Genomic DNA, 6,252 nt, shown 5'->3' with positions numbered 1-6,252 from the left:
GAGGCCTACAGGAGGGTCAAGTCACTGTCAGAATCAGCAAGACACGCTACCACCAGAGACAACCCGATGATGAGCAAGAGAAACCAAGACTACTTGGCATCATCAGAGCCCAGTTCTCCCACTAAAGAAAAATACTGGATATCCAAACATACAAGAAAAGCTAGATTTAGATTTAAAATCACATTTTATGACAACGATGGAGAACTTTAAGCAGGACATAAATAACTTCCTTAAAGAAATGCAGGACAACACAAGTAAACAAGTAGAAGCCCTTAAAGAGGAAACACAAAAATCCCTGAAAGAATTACAGGAAAACACAACCAAACAGGTGAAGGAATTGAACAAAACCATCCAGGATTTAAAAATGGAAATAGAAACAATAAAGAAAGCACAAAAGGAGACAACTCTGGAGATAGAAAAGCTAAGGAAAAGACCAGGAGTCATAGATACAAGTGTCACCAACAGAATACAAGAGATAGAAGAGAGAATCTCAGGGGCAGAAGATACTATAGAAAACATCAACATAACCATCAAAGATAATGTAAAACGCAAAAAGCTCCTAGCCCAAAACATCCAGGAAATCCAGGACTCAATGAGAAGATCAAACCTAAGGATAATAGGTATAGAAGAGAGTAAAGACTCCCAGCTCAAAGGACCAGTAAATATCTTCAACAAAATCATAGAAGAAAATTTCCCTAACCTAAAGAAAGAGATGCCCATAAGCATACAAGAAGCCTACAGAACTCCAAATAGATTGGACCAGAAAAGAAACTCCTCCCGTCACATAATAGTCAAAACACCAAATGCACAAAATAAAGAAAGAATATTAAAGGCAGTAAGGGAAAAAGGTCAAGTAACATATAAAGGCAGACCTATCAGAATCACACCAGACTTTTCGCCAGAGACTATGAGAGCCAGAAGATCCTGAACAGATGTCATACAGACCCTAAGAGAACACAAATGTCAGCCCAGGTTACTGTATCCTGCAAAACTCTCAATTAACATAGATGGAGAAACCAAGATATTCCATGACAAAACCAAATTTACACAATCTCTTTCTACAAATCCAGCCATACAAAGGATAATAGATGGAAAATTCCAACACAAGGAAAGAAACTATGCCATACAAAAAGCAAGAATGTAATCTCCTTGTAATGAAACCAAAAGAGAGACACACAAACATAATTCCACCTCTAAGAATGAAAATAAGAGGAAGTGATGATCACTATTCCTTAATATCTCTCAACATCAGCAGACTCAATTCCCCAATAAAAAGACATAGACTAACAGACTGGATACATAAAGAGGACCCAGCATTTTGCTGCATGCAGGAAACACACCTCAGAGACAAAGACAGACACTACTTCAGACTGGAAAACAACTTTCCAAGCAAATGTTGTTTCAAAGAAACAAACTGGAGTTGCCATTCTAATGTCGAGTAAAATTGACTTTCAACCAAAACTCATCAAAAAAGATAAGGAAGGACGCTTCATATTCATTAAAGGAAAAATCCACCAAGATGAACTCTCAATCCTAAATATCTATGCTCCAAATGCAAGGGCACCTACATTCATTAAAGAAACCTTACTAAAGCTCAAATCACACATTGCACCTTGCACAATAATAGTAGGAGATTTCAACACCGCACTCTCATCACTGGACAGATCATGAAAAGAGAAGTTAAACAGAGCATAAAGAAACTAACAGAAGTTATGAAACAAATGAATTTAACAGGTATTTATAGAACATTCCATCCTAAAACAAAAGGATATACCTTCTTTTCAGCACCTCATAGTACCTTCTCCAAAATTGACCATATAATCGGTCACAAATCAGGCCTCAACAGATACAGAAAGATAGAAATAATCCCATGCATCTTATCAGATCACCACGGACTAAGGCTGGTCTTCAATAACAACAATAATGACAGAAAGCCCACATATACGTGGAAGTTGGACAGTGCTCTACTCAATGATAGCTTGGTCAAGAAAGAAAAAAGAGAGAAATTAAAGACTTCTTAGAATTTAATGAAAATGAAGGTACAACATACCCAAACTTATGGGACACAATGAAAGAGCAGTGCTAAGAGGAAAACTCATAGCTCTGAGTGCCCGCAGAAAGAAACAGAAGAGAGCATGTCAGCAGCTTGACAGCATACCTAAAATCTCTAGAACAAAAAGAAACAAATACACCAAGGGGAGTAGAAGGCAGGAAATAATCATACTCAGGGTTGAAATCAACGAAGTAGAAACAAAAAGGGCTATACAAAGAATCAACAAAACCAGGAGCTGGTTCTTTGAGAAAATCAACAAGATATAAAAACCCTAGCCAGACTAACCAGAGATCACAGAGAGTGTATCCAAATTAACGAAATCAGAAATGAAAAGGGAGACATAACAACAGAATCAGAGGAAATTAAAAAAATCATCAGATCCTACTACAAAAGCCTGTATTCAACAAAACTAGAAAATCTGGAGGAAATGGACAGTTTTCTAGACAGATATCAGGTACCAAAGTTAAATCGGGAACAAATCTAAACATCTAAACAACCCCATAACTCCTAAAGAAATAGAAGCAGTTATTAAAAATCTCCCAACCAAAAAGAGCCCAGGACCAGATGGGTTTAGAACAAAATTCTATCAGACCTTCATAGAAGACCTCATACCAATACTATCCAAACTATTCCACAAAATAGAAGCAGACGGAGCGCTACCGAATTCCTTCTGTGAAGCCACAATTACTCTTATACCTAAACCACACAAAGACCCAACAAAGAAAGAGAACTTCAGACCAATCTCCCTTATGAATATCGATGCAAAAATACTCAATAAAATTCTTGCAAACCAAATCTAAGAACACATCAAAATGATTATCCATCATGATCAAGTAGGCTTCATCCCAGGGATGCAGGGATGGTTTAATGTATGGTTTATGATGGTTAAATCCATCAACGTAATGCAATATATAAACAAACTCAAAGATAAGAACCACATAATCATTTCATTAGATGCTGAGAAAGCATTTGACAAAATTCAACACCCCTTCATGATAAAAGTCCTGGAAAGATCAGGAATTCAAGGCCCATATCTAAACATAGTAAAAGCCATATACAGTAAACCAGTAGCTAACATCAAACTAAATGGAGAGAAACTTTAAGCAATCCCACTAAAATCAGGGACTAGACAAGGCTGCCCTACTCTCTTCCTACTTATTCAATATAGTTCTCGAAGTCCTAGCCAGAGCAATCAGACAACGAAAGGAGGTCAAAGGTATACAAATTGGAAGGGAAGAAGTAAAAATATCACTATTTGCAGATGATATGATAGTACACTTAAGTGACCCCAAAAGTTCCACCAGAGAACTACTAAACCTGATAAACAACTTCAGCAAAGTGTCTGGGTATAAAATCAACTAAAGAAAAAATCAGTAGCCTTCCTCTACTCAAAGGGAAAGCAGGCTGAGAGAGAAATTAGGGAAACAACATCCTTAACAATAGCCCAAATAATATAAAATATTTTGGTGTTACTTTAACCAAGCAAGTAAAAGATCTGTATGACAAGAACTTCAAGTCTCTGAAGAAAAAAATTGAAGAAGATCTCAGAAGATAGAAAGATCTCCCATGCTCATGGATTGGCAGGATTAATATAGTAAAATGGCCATTTTTGCCAAAAGCAATCTACAGATTCAATGCAATCCCCATCAAAATTCCAACTCAATTCTTTATAGAGATAGAAAGAGCAATTTACAAATTCATTTGGAATAACAAAAAACCCAGGATAGGGAAAACTATACTCGACAATAAAAGGGGCCTAACCCTAACCCTAACCCTAACCCTAACCATAACCCTAAAACCATCCAGTGGAAAAAGGATAGCATTTTCAATAAATGGTGCTGGTTCAACTGGAAGTCAGCATGTAGAAGAATGCAAATTGATCCATTCTTATAACCCTGTACAAAGCTTAAGTCCAAGGTGGATCAAGGACCTCCACATTAAACCAGACACACTCAAACTAATAGAAAAGAAGTGGGGAAGAGTCTCAAACACATGGGCACTGGGGAAAATTTCCTGAACAAAACACCAATGGCTTATGATCTAAGACCAAGAATTGACAAATGGGATCTCATAAAACTGCAAAGCTTCTGTAAGACAAAGGACACTGTCATTAGGACAAAATGGCAACCAACAGATTGGGAAAAGATCTTTACCAATCCTACATCTGATAGAGGGCTAATATCCAAAATATACAAAGAACTCAAGAAGTTAGACTCCAGAGAGCCAAATAATCCTATTAAAAAATGGGGTACCAAGCTAAACAATAAATTCTCAGATGAGGAATATCGAATGGCTGAGAAGCACCTAAAGAAATGTTCAACATCCTTAGTCATCAGGGAAATGCAAATCAAAACAACCCTGAGATTTCACCTCACACCAGTGAGAATGGCTAAAATCAAAAACTCAGGTGACAGCAAATGCTGGAGAGGATGTGGAGGAAGAGGAACACTCCTCCATTGTTGGTGGGATTGCAAACTGGTACAATCACTCTGAAAATCAGTCTGGAGGTTCCTCAGAAAATTGGACACTGCACTGCCTGAGGACACAGCTATACCTCCCCTGGGCATATACCCAAAAGATGCCCCAACATACAACAAAGACACGTGCTCCATGTTCATAGCAGCCTTATTTATAATAGCCAGAAGCTGGAAAGAACCCAGATGCCCTTCAACAGGGGAATGGATTAAAAAATGTGGTACATCTACACAATGGAGTATTACTCAGCTATCAAAACAATGACTTCATGAAATTCATAGGCAAATGGAATGAACTGGAAAATATCATCCTGAGTGAGGTAACCCAATCACAGAAAAACACACATGGTGTGCACTCATTGATATGTGGATATTAGCCCCAAAGTTCAAATTATCCAAGATGCAATCCATAGACCACAGGAAAGTCAAGGAGGATGACCAAAATGTGGATGCTTCCTCTCCTTCTTAAAAGGGGAAGCAAAAACATCCATTTGTGCCATTTGTTCATGGGAGCAGGACAACAAACTGTTGTTTGATGTGCGACCTGGTCATGTGTCAACTCGACACAGGCTAGAGGTATCCAAAAGGGGGGACCTCGATTGAGAAAATGCCTCCATAAGCTTGGCTGTAGGGCATTTTCTTAATTAGTGATCAACTCAGAAGGGCCCAGCCCATTGTGGGTGGTGCCATCCTGGGCTGTGGGTCCTGGTTCTATAAGAAAGCAGTCTGAGCAAGCCATAGGGAGCAAGCCCGGAGGCAGCACTCCTCCATGGCCTCTGCATCAGCTCCTGCCTCCCGGTCCCTGCCCTGTTTGAGTTCCTGTCTTGACTTCCTTCAGTGATGAACAATGCTATGGAAATGTAAGCCAAATAACCCCTTTCCTTCACAACTCGCTCTTTGATTTTGCTGTTTGGTCACAGCAATAGAACCCCTAAGGCAGCTAAGACCTTCCCTTTTGAAGGATGTAACAAGCATTTCCATTGGTTAGTGAAGCTGCACCGGCAGTGGTGGTGCACACTTTTAATCCCAGCACTTGGGATGCAAAACCACATGGATCTCTGTGAGTTTGAGGCCATCCTGGTCCACAGACTGAGTCTCAGACAGCCAAAGACACACAGAGAAACCTGTCTCAAACTCCCGCCCCAAGGGAAGCCGTAAGACTTTCAGCCTCTTCTATTAGCTTTCAGAGTCCCCCCTTCCTGTCAGCCCCCTCCAGTTTTTTCCTTTGCTTTCATATGTTTCTGATTAATTCTCATGAACTTAAAGTACTGCTCCAAATTACTTTCTTCAAACCTTACTCCAGTTCTCTCTCCTCTCCCCTCTCTCTATCCTATTCCTCCTCTCCCAGCGATATCCTTTCCACTCTTACATGACCTGAAAACCCTCGGTGTCCTGTCTTTTAACTTATAGGCTCTATCTGTGAGTTATTTATCTGTTTTATAATTTCATCTTCATTGTTGCCAGTTGTTAATCTGTTGAGTTTCTATTACTGTTTTTAATTTATATTGCTTTTTTGCGATAGAGTTTCACTGTGTGGCCCTGGCTGTCCTGGAACTTACTCTGTAGATCGGGGTGTCCTTCAATTCAGAAATCCACCTTCTACCCCCCAAGTGTTGCGATTTAAGACATATACCACAACAGCCAGACCTGGAAACAGCATTTTAAAAATGACTTTTATTTTTATTTTATAAGTGTTTGTGTTTAACCTCATGTACATATGTGTAC

This window comes from Rattus rattus, chromosome 12, assembly GCF_011064425.1.
Source record: "Rattus rattus isolate New Zealand chromosome 12, Rrattus_CSIRO_v1, whole genome shotgun sequence".
Lineage (NCBI taxonomy): Eukaryota > Metazoa > Chordata > Mammalia > Rodentia > Muridae > Rattus > Rattus rattus.
The sequence above is the reverse complement of the archived record's forward strand: the minus strand, read 5'-3'. Positions refer to the sequence as shown.